We start from the raw sequence: 11870 nt of genomic DNA, 5'->3' as shown, positions 1-11870 counted from the left end.
CACCAATAACTCTGGCTTATAGAGCCGTAGGTCTTTTCTCTACCGAGATGACCACCAAGGACAGTATCGTGTGCCTCATAGAGGATCCGGTATTTCAAATTCTCATCATGAGGAACAACGCGGAGGGTCCGTGATGTCTGTGCAATAAAGCAACAGGTCGTTATCGATAGAAAATCGATGTAACCTTGCACGCAAACGTGCCGGTAATTCAATACCCGAATCCGAGTTCTTCAAGGCTCGTAGCAGAGCTACCCACTGTTCATCCTTGGCGTAAGCCGAATGGATTAATTCAGGAATAGGCGACGAGATAGTCGTTAAATGAAAAATCTCATAATCCGGCCTGAGTGAGCAAGTACATACGTTTGTAAATGGCGTAATCGGTAACATTGAGTGGGAAGTTAGCCTTGCGGCAATCCCCTCGTTACATGCTCTGTTAGAGCTAGACGAAATGTCTTTTGATAGTGCGGTCGAGCCTTAGAAGCTGATAACTTATCTGAAATGGTGGTCATTCGACCTATGGTTAAGTTAAACTCATCGTTAGTTCTCGGCGGAGCTGTCCTAGATGACACAAAAGCTGCACTTAGTGCGCGAAGTGGGTCATCGATTGTTAAAGATCCTTCGGATCCCTTTTATTCCTTAATTAAGGAATTCCAAGATGTGGTATGTAATAACCCATCATCTGTTTTACCTTCTAATAGAGGTGTTCGTCATGAAATTGACTTGGTTCCGGGAACTTAATACTGTGTCGCAAAACAATGGCCTTTACCAAAGGAGCAGTGTGACGTCATTGACGATTTCTTCCGTGCTAAGCACGAGGCTGGAATGGTACGAGAGAGCAAATCTCCTCATTCGACACCAACATTTTGTGTCAAAAAGCCAAATAGTAAATGGCGCATTGTACATGCTTATAATAAGCTTAATGCTGTCACTTTACCAGCACAAACCCCCATTCCTAGAAATGATGTTCTTCAAAACATTATGGTCGGATGTACAATGTGCAGTGCATTGGACTTAGTCGATGGTTACTACCAATTGCTTATGCGAGCTAGTGATATCCCGCTTACAGCGGTTAGTACCCCAGCGGCATGTTATGGGAGTGGCTGGTTATGCCAGAAGGGCTTTTTAACGCCCCGGCAACATTTAATCATCTAGTGACGGAACTGTTTCGCCCTCATCGAGGCTATGCACAGACTTATTTCGATGACATTTTTGTCCATAGTCGTGCGGCGCAGGGTCGGTCGGATATGGAAAACTATTTAGACCAATTCTGAGCAGTGCATGAGTGCATGCGCAGAAAAAAATTGTATGCCAATGCATCTAAATGCATTTTTGGCGCAGACGAAATTCCTATTTTAGGATGCTTTATTGGAAGGCGAGGCTTTAGAGCGGATCCCGCTAAGGTAAAGGCCATAGTAGATTGGCCGGTTTTTAAAAATTGCGTAAATGGTTGAGTCTCGCCAATTATTTACACAAATATAGCATAAATTACGCTGATAGGGCTCGGCCATTATCCAATCTCCTTAAAAAGATATAAAATGGTGCTGGACTAGCACCGAAAATAATGCTTTTTGAGCAGTTAAGGATAGTCTTATACATACCCCGATTATGGCACTGCCAAACCCAAATTGGCCTTTCAGTGTCGTCTGTGACGCATCAGATTTTTGCATTGGCAGTGCTCTGTTACAAACAGATGTTGATGGGCACGAACCTGGTAATGTGTTCGAGTCTAGACAACTTAAAGCTGCGGAATAGAACAACCCAGTTCATAACAAAGAGTTACTTGCTATGAAGCATGCTCTCGTCAAAGTCAGAATTCATCTGCTCGGCTCTAAGCCGTTTGTGATATATACAGATCACGCGTCATATGAACAGCGACTAAGTCGCCCCATTCTCTCACAGAGAATGGCCCGATGGCTATCCTTTTTCGCGGAATGCAACTTCGAGGTGAAGTATATACCCGACAAGCAGAATGCTTTGGCCGATGCGTTATCGCTCGTAACACGTTGTGAGTGTAGACACGCTTCGTGTCCACCCTGTCTTGGAATAAAAACAATACGCCTCTAAGAGGCCGGGACGTTCACGTCCCCGGATTTTCCAGCCTGTATTGGTTCTATACAAGACATAATGTCTAATCTGTCATCTGACAAGGGGTTAGGTAACTCAACTTCCTTATTCAGCGAATGTTTAAATGTCGCTTCACGTCCATTCGGAGGGTTTGACCCAAAATGCCCTGGCGAACTGCCAATAGTGCCACTAATGACTATCGGTATGGTGCCACCTCGGCCGACCATACTCGGTGGACTTAGACGTGCCACTCCACGTGTCTCAGGGATATTGGACCCTTGCTGATTTGGCCTTAGGCCAACAATGCTTTCAGTATTTAGTGAATCGCTATTATAACGAGTGCCTCTCGACGGAGTACGTGCCGTTCCACTTATTTCTGCTGAGTCGGCTCGGAATTAATGTTTTTAACAGTAGAGTTTATAACTCAGACATGCCAATGTCTAAAACACTGACAGACGCATTCAATGATCCGCAACAATAGCGCTTTTGATGCCTAGCAAAGGTGGGTTCATGACTCTCCAAAACTTTGCTAGGAACATTGCGCGTGGCGCCTAAGGTCTTAGACCTCCAATCGATCTATGGCTCATGGTGATCTAACCAGGCCATACCAAGGATGAGATCATATCTCGAATCCAAATTAAGGACGAGACAGCGCTCCATACTGTCAAAGTCCAGAAACATTATACCTAAGTTTAATGGAACTTTGGGAACAGTGACACGATTACCAGTCGCCAAGCGAACAGTGATTGTATCATCTTCATGCGCTTTAAGCGCCTCAACGTATTGATAACTTCCTTCAAAGGAAAGGCGTCGAGCATAATTGCAAGACGCTCCTGAGTCAATTTAAATTGACCACGGCTTATCAAAGCCCTTTACAGTCGCTTGAGCGACTAGCAAGCCAGGCTTGAACTCTCGCCCCGTGCCATTGAGCACCGAGCTTATTGGGGCTAGGTTCTGTTTATTCTCACCTCCTTGAGGTTCAACAGAGCCTAGGTCTTCCCCAGTAGGGCGCCCCGCGCCTACTGGGTATCGACGTTTTCCCGCACCGTACCAGATCTTTGGTCTAGGTCGGAGTTGGAGCTCTTTCGAGCTTTACGCAAATTTCGAAGAGGGAAGGCAGGGCGTAAATGTTTCGTGCTTCCGCACATATAACATCTACGGATGGTCTTATGCTGTTCCACAGCTTGAAGCGCCTCTTCTCCTTCTTCAACGAGGATAAAATCCATAGGTTCCGCTCTATTAGACAGAACCCATGTGCTTTAAGAGCTTGTTCGGTAAATAGGCGTGCTAACGCGAGCAGACTTAAAGTGAAACTCGGCGCGGAGCGTTATGGCAACTGCCTCTTCGAACGTAGCCGGATGAGATCGGAACAATTTCGTCCGGCAAACGCCCTCATTAAGACCCCCCATAAGATGGTCACTACAATTGCTTCTTGCACCGGGTCTTGATGTATAGATTCAATGAGAGTTCTCAACTCCTGGACAAAGTGCCCTAGGGTTCTCTACCCTGTGGAGTCGCTAGGAGCCGTGCTCGCATGCGAAAAGCCTCATCAGGCGGTGCAAACATGCTGGTCATTTGCTGTTTCAGCGAATCCCATGAGGGAAAAGCGTCGTTTATGGACGTGCTGCACAATAGTGCCCATTCCATGGCTCTACCTCCAAGTTTGGAAATGGCCATAGCCACCTTTTGCCGTTCTGTTAAGAACAAGGCGAAATCAATGAACATTTCCATCTGCTTAATCCAAAAAGGGAGATTTTCTCCCTCTTTTTCCTCAAATGTTTTCACATTTACAGTTAAAGGGCGAGCCCTCGGCTCTGAGTCAGGTACAGAGATGTACCAGGTTGGCATATATGCCGCTAATTGGTCCTGTACCTGACCGATCAGGGAGGCTTCATACCGCATGAAGCTTCAAGCCTTGCATGCAGGGCCTCTGGTCCCTGGGAGATAATAAATTCCACGTGCTCAAGCCCGAATGAGGTTTTGAGCTTGTCATAAGCGGCGCGTTGCGCTTCTAACAATTTGGAACCTCTTCCATTTTCGTGAGAAATTAGTCTTGTAAAGACTGAGGCGTAGATTGACTACGAGTGCTACCAGATGTAGCGGAGCTACCTCGCTCCTAAAGTCAGAGGAAGACTTTCAGACTCAGAGAGTCACTTAGTTTTATTGAACTAATGGGTTTAACAACTCAGGGAGTCGTACAAGCTATCAAAGCTTAAGGTATTCTAGTTCAAGGGATTAGGGGTTCGTAGAACCAAGTGGCAACTGGTGTCCAAGAAGATTTACCTTAGAAAGGCTTCTATCTCTTACAGATTAATGCGCAAGCCTTAGGAAGGCACTTAACGCTACAAGATCAAAAGGGGAACTGCTCTTTATTTAATTATTTAAATGTAAAAACTTACCCTAGCTAATTTAAAATAAATTTTGGCCGCCAGATTTATATTTAACGGCGACGACATTTGTTACCCATAATAAATGGGATTTAAGTAACTAACTATTTTATAATTATAAAAGGGTATTTTACCCATAAAGTAAATGTACCACAACAACGGTTCTCCATATGTAAGCGTTATCTACGTTATTGCCACATTTCTAGCTTTAATAAATTGACATTTTAATAGAAGTCTAAAAGCGAGGTATCCAAATCTTCCTTCTTGAGACCCATGCATGAGAGCTCGGCATTCAAAACCGAGTTCTCATGCATTAGATAACAACTCATATCGTATTCTCCCGAGTGCTTTCGGTCTCATGCATGAGAACTCGGCATTTAAAACCGAGTTCTCATGCATGAGACCGAAAGCACTCAGGAGAATACGATATGAGTTGTTATAACCGTTATCTACGTTATTGCCACATTTCTAGCTTTAATATATTGACATTTTAATAGGAGTCTAAAAGCGAGGTATCCAGATCTTCCTTCTTGAGACCCACTGGGTAATCTTTGAGCTTCACGTACCACTTGTAGTAAATTAGAGGTAGTGTGATAGACAGGATAGCCACAAGAAGTAGGCTCTGTAGCCACGCTTTCGATACAATACTGACAGCAAATACGTACAGTGCCAGCTGCGCGACGAGAATGAGTCCCGTACAAGCCAAATCCGTCGAATTCTCCGCGTCAACTTCTGCAAGGACGTCTGGTGTCAAGAAAATGTGCTTGATGTCATACCAAGCCCCTGGAGGTCGCGCAAATCGATAGAATCGGCGTAGTATTTTTTCCGGTGTACGTCGGGTCAAGAGGCACGCAATGAGAGACGTGACTCCCGAGATAGATGCAGTAATGGCAAACGCATGCAGTTCTTCTAGTCGTGGCGCGGCTCTGTACTCGAGTAAGTATCCAAAAAGTACCCATGATTATCACGTGTTTAAAACAAAATCAACAGTCGTACTTACAAGAATACGGCGAGAGCAGCAACGTACCCCGCTGTAACCCCTAGGAGACAGCTAATGGCATTAAAACGACCCCAGTACCAGGAGAAGAAAAAGGGCCAAATGTAGCCACCTGCCAGGGCAATGGTCATAAAGCCCCAGATCCGATTGATTGTTTGCACGTATAACGACAAAGAGAGCCCTGCGAGCATGACTACAAGAGACGAGATACGAGCATGCCACAGCAATTGTCTCTTTGAAGCCTGTGGATGAAGAAGCGCTTGATAGATGTCTACAGTCCAGTACGACGACGCACTATTGATGGTCGTGTCAAAGGTTGTGAGTGCGGCGGCCACGAGTGAAGCCAAGACGAAACCTTTGTAGCCATTTGGAAGCACCTTGCTGATCACAATGGGTACCACTCGCTCTGGATCAATGGCTACACCAACGTGGTCAATAGAGTATTGTATACCGAGTATAGCAATGCCAGCACTAAAAGCCCACCGTAGACTTAACAAGACCATGGCGACAAATGTCTGGGACCGTACTTCTCGCTCGGATTTAGTCGCCAGGACCGATTGTAACCCCGATCCTCCAGGGCCCGCAGCTGATCGCATGATTTGAAGAAACGAGTACGACGCGATAATGTAGCCAAATGAATTGTACATGGAGTATGAAGCTTCTTCTGGGACATTGAGAGACCATGGCGGTACAGCGGAGACCCAAGCAATACGTGTCGTGTTCATTTCAACAAATTGACGCTCGTTTTGCATCGATGCAACGGGCAAAAAGACGGAAAACGTCTCTGGAAGGTGAACCAAGAATCCTGATATTGCGACCATTGTAAAGGAGGTGAAGATAAAAAGACTTTGATATACATCCGTGTATACGACCGTGGTATATCCGGATGCAATGGTGTATAGCATGGCAACAACCATCAACAAAGCAGCCGCCCAAAAATCAGATGGCAAATTTCCCCACTCGGGCAATTTCACAAATTCCGTGAAAAATTTACCTGTAATATTTCCAATACTCTATTAAGTCGACGAATCGTCCAAGTAGCCATTTACCCTTCACGTACCTCCACCCACGGCAAAATACGTCGTTGCCAAAATGCCACTTATAAGTGAAGTGATGGCAATAATTGTACGCAGTATCACCGCATCAACGCGAGAACCAAAGCGAAACTTGATCCTGCACCATATTGAAGCAATTAGAAAGAGTGTAACTATTAAACGCACAGCTAGACTTGCCATTCGCCTCGTGTCTTGACTGGACACCTACGCGAGAGCTTTCCCGTGTACGCCAATTGAAAGGCTAGAAAGAGGCAGAGCCCGCCGCGAATTTCAATATACATGCCCTTAATCCCGAGCGCATACACGAGCGCCGTGTTGATCATAGTGCCTGAGATATCAATGTACGAGCTCACGTCGGCCACGGCCAGAGCGTACCAAGGTATCTTTCGTCCACCGAGATAGTAGACCTCTAAAACATTATTGGTCTCGTTGCGATCTTTGGCATCGCAGGCCTGATGATACATACGCTTTGATTGCAACAATTTATTGCGCTGCTCTTTTCGAGTAAAGTAGAGACCCACGATCATCACGGAGATGAGGTAGATGACACATAGTGACAAATCGAGCAGTCCAAGCTCCACGACGAGGCCCATGACGACTATACCTTTTGAGATGAATGGAGTTTTGTTGTCACTTTTATAGACTTTCGCAGGCACGAGTTTAGATTTTGTTGCCGCTTTTTTGTTCTTAAAAGCTATGACAAGTAATCAGATCATCGATAGTCACGCGTTAAAATCTTCGTACCGTACTTACAATAATTGTTGCGTGCTCGTTTAAAGAATGAATAATCTTACGAGATTGTTTTATTAGAACCGTATTTTGGGGGCACGCCGAAAAAGCATGCGACGTGTTTAAACATGGTGTTTGTAAGTGGACGTATACCATGTCAGCACATGTATATGTGTATAGACCACGACCGTATTGTGACTCTTTGGGTGAAGACAAACGTTTCAGCATGCAGCAAGCACGAAGAGATCACTCATCGCTCTTTCTAAACCTACAATGACTGTCTCTCAAAGGTTTAATGGACGCGCTTCACGAGGAAGACGACATATGCGATAGACACGAACGAAAGCTTCTGCAAGATTTTCGAGTGGCCCACATCGTGTACCTAAAACCATGGCAGCGCTACAAGCTGGCGAAATTATCCGCTTTCGCCTGACTCGATAGCAACGTGCCGATGCCATCGCATAGTGGACACACGAGCTATACCTATTAAAAGGCAAATTAGATTCTGGCATTCAGAACTTATTTCTCTGCACTCGTACCATACGATCTTACAGGCACGCGATCCTTCCACGCGTCGCGATTGTTCGCACCACGCCATTGCGACTGCTCACTGCGCCCCACCATGCCGCCGTGACTGCTGCCGTACGTCGTCTACTTCTCCCTTTCCCGCTGCATACTGGAACTCAGTGTACCCGATACTGACCTGTCGCATCTTCAATGCAACTCTTGCGATTCACACAGAGCGACTTCTTCCAACACTCCTCCTCGGGCACCTGGGTTCCACGTCTTGGCGTACTAGCCGACACGTAGCAGCCCTCGTAGCGTCACCATCTTGGGAGGATCGACCACCTTGGTGAGCATGTCAGCCAGGATGAGTTCTGAGCGCACGTGGTGAGCCTCGATCACGCCGCGACGAGCGTAGTCACAGAGAAACTTCAATCGGATGTCGATGTGTTTCGCTTTAGTCGATGTCGCTTCGCCGTTGATCTGGCAAATGGCGGCCTGATTGCAATGCGCATCGTCATTGGTAGTGCTGGCTCCATGTCGATCTCACGCAGCATTTCACGGATTCCCAGCAGCTCCTTTGCCACTTCGGGTTCAGCCACGAATTCGGCTTCCGTGGTGCTGAGTGTGACGCCACCTTGTTTCTTCGCGCACCAGCTCACAAACATACCGTTGAGTCGCACAACGCCGCCGGTGATAGACTTGCGATCCTGTTTATCTGCTGCAAAGTCTGCATCACTGAACGACTCGAGCGTCGGTGCGTCGCCCGCATCGCACTCTGGCACCATCTCTATCTTCATCGCGATCGTCCCCTTTAGGTATCTTGCGATTCTCTTGGCAAGTTTTTAGTCGTGCACACGCGGTTGGTGCGTCTGTCGTGTTGCTTTGTGTACTGCGAACGACACGTCCGGCCTCGTGCATCGTGTAATCCAAAGTATTGAGTCGACTAGAGACTGGAACGACCGGATCGTCGCGTGCTTGCCTAGGTTGTTGGTGCCGAGTAGTTCGCTGTCAGCATCTTGCACTTCTTACACGTCTGCTCCAATCGTCGAACGCGTGGTATTTGCATCTTCAATCCATGCTCTCGCAGCAGCTCGACGATGGCCTTCTCTTGGTCCAAAACGTAATTCCCACTTTCTGTCTGGTTCCTACGCATTCCGAGGAACTTCGTAACTGGACCAAGGTTTATTGATCGAGAGGCACTGCATCACGTCGAAGAACTGCTTGACGACTGCAGTAGACGTTCCAGTGACAAGTATGTCGTCGACATAGACGCCTGCAATCACGAGCTCTGCGTCCACTTGCCTGTAGTATAAGCAGCTGTCGCTGATGCACTGCGTGTACCCGCCTTCGACGAGTCGCTGGTGCAACAGCTGACTCCAGAGTCGGCCGGCCTGTTTGAGGCCATAGAGACTTTTGCGTAGCTCTAGAGCCAGGTCCTTCGTGCTCGTGACGCCGAGCTCGCGCATGCGCGCCGCTGGTACGACCATGCCGTTCGGGATGTGCAGTAAGATCTCGAGGTGCGGCTCCTTCGATGCTTTGACATACGCATTCGGTATGTCACCGTGCTGAGCCGGGACGCCCCACGTTGCAGCAAGTGCCAAGATCACTTTCACTGTGGACATATCCATGACCGCAGCGAAGGTCAGGAAGTAATCAAATCCCAGAACTTGCTCGTTGCCACAGGCAACCAAGCGGGCTTTGCGACGTTCGAGGTCACCGTCCGCGGTCGTTTTGGTCTTAAAGACCCACTTGAAATGCAAGACGTTGCTGCCATTCGGACGACGGACAACTGTCACACGTCGTTGGCCTCGAGAGCCGCGAGCTCCTCGTCCATCGCCTTCTTCCAGTTCAAACACTGCGTGCTCTTGTTCGCTTCGCGGTAGTTCTTCGGATCGGGTTCGAACACGTGGCTCACCACGTCAGTGCGATGAGCGGCCTCGTCCCGGCTCGTCGCGGATTTCTTCGACGCTGAACGTGTGGCGATCGGTTGTCTCGTCCACTCGTGCTTCTTCTTTTTCTTCATGCCAGACGCCTTGTTCTTGTGTTGCGTCGCATGCACTGTATCTTGAGCGTCGCTGCTGGTGTTCTCGTCCACACGGTCGTCGCTAACGAGCTCGCGCTGCAGTTGTGCGTTCTGTACTGTTGGCAGTGTCTCGATATTCTTGACATGTTGTGTGACGATAACAACATTGTCCTTGCGCAAATAAACACGAAAACCTTTTGTCTCGTGGCTTCGACCAACGATGATGCCAACTTGAGCGCGATGCGCGAACGAGTCCTTCCGTGGATCACGGTACACCGTGCAATGCGAACCAAAGACGACAATCTCGCGTAGATCTGGAGCTCGCTTCGTCAGGCCTTCAATTGGGGATGCGCGCTTCGGGTTCGCGCTCGTCGGGCTTCTGTTGAGTATGTATGTCGCATACTCAGCAGCGTCTCCCCAGAACGTCAAAGGCAGTCTTGACGCAAAGATCATCGCCCGCGTCATGTTCAACACCGTCCGGTGCATACGTTCGGCTTTGCCGTTGGACGCCTGATTGCGCGCCTCACTCACTTGGCGAGCGACACCAGTCTGCTTGCAAAACAAGTCGACGTTCTGGTACTCTCCCCCGCTGTCTGTGCGCAATACGGCGACCTTACAATTAAACTCTCGCTCGAAAAAAGTGAGGAAATGCTCAAACTTTTTTTGCGGCTGCATCCTTCGTCTTTGCCAGAAAATGCGGCAGTAGTTACTCTTATGATCGACGAAATTAACAAGATACCGGTTCCGCAAGCGATCAGCCGGTGTCAATGGCCCTTTGAGATCGGAGCATATCACTCCGCCAGCATGATCAATTGGAGAGTGCGCGCCGGTGTCCATCTTGCTTTGGCTGTTCTTCGTCTGTTTGCTTTTAGCACACGTGATGCACGTCAAACGTCTGTGAACCGTGATGCGAATGCCACTGCCCGGGTTCTTCGCGATCCTCTCGATCGTGTCATACGACAAGTGCCCGAACCTCTGGTGGAAGTTCACGAGCGTCGCTTCTTGCACATCGGGCGACACATCTGCCGTCGCCTCCTCTCAAGGGCAGCAAAGATTACGTCTGCTGACTTGATCGCGCTGGACGTCTCGACGACCAGAACACTATTGCGCATCGTAACTTCAAACGCGACGTGTCCATCTGATCGCCGTACAACTTCACGTCCGTCTTCAGTGTACGTGAGTGCGTACCCAAGCTGCTCGAGCTTTCCGTAGCTGATGAGATTGTGCGCAAGACTTGGCGCATAGTAAACGTCCGACAGCTCGATCTGACGCTGCTCGCCGCGCGCTGTCACAAACAGGCGCACCCGTCCGAGCTTCGTGAGCACGAGCTTCTTGTTGTCAGCAAGAAAGATCTCGTCGTTGTACTGCTTGCTGTCGATGAGTAAACGATTGTTGCTCACGATGTGGCGGCTGGCGTCGCTGTCAGGATCCAGTCGGTGCTCGCGTCTGCTCGGCTGTTGTTCACTGCCAGCAGTAGCACTTCTTCGTTGTCGTCTTTGGCCTTCTTCTCCTTCCTCTTGGAGCGGCAGTCCTTCTTTAAATGCCCCTGCTTCTTGCAGTTGTGGCACGTGCGCGTTTCCTTGCGCTGTGTCGGGTCATTGGCGACTGCGACAACCTCGCGACCCAGTGACTTGCCGGCACGACTGTCGACCTCGACTGCTTGAGCAAAGTGTGCAAGCTCCTCCGCTTGGCGCAAGTAGTCGATGCGTCCTGCGTCGAACTTCGCCATGAGCACCGTCGACAGATCCGCCGACGCATAGTGTACTATGTTGTCAAGTACCCGCGCCTCGGCGCCTCCTCCACACGCGTCGCTCATTACGACCATGTAGAGATAGTGTTCAGGCCACGACCTCATGTGGTCCTTCTTGGCCGTGAACAGCTTCATCGATTGCGACGCTATGATCGTCGTCCGGAACGCTTGCTACATGCCCTCCATGATGTGGTCGAGCGTCGGGAGCTGCTCTCACCAAACATCGACTTGCTTATTGTAGTAAGGTAATGCCCGAAGAGATCAACTTTGACATCTTCAGCCCACAGGAAGCCGCACGCCGCCTGTGAGAAGTTCACCGCACGGATAAACGAGCGTCCCCAGTCCTGAAATCCGGCGC

Source organism: Bremia lactucae, linkage group LG9 (genome assembly GCF_004359215.1).
Source record: "Bremia lactucae strain SF5 linkage group LG9, whole genome shotgun sequence".
NCBI classification, from domain to species: domain Eukaryota; phylum Oomycota; class Peronosporomycetes; order Peronosporales; family Peronosporaceae; genus Bremia; species Bremia lactucae.
Note: the sequence above shows the minus strand (reverse complement) of the source record.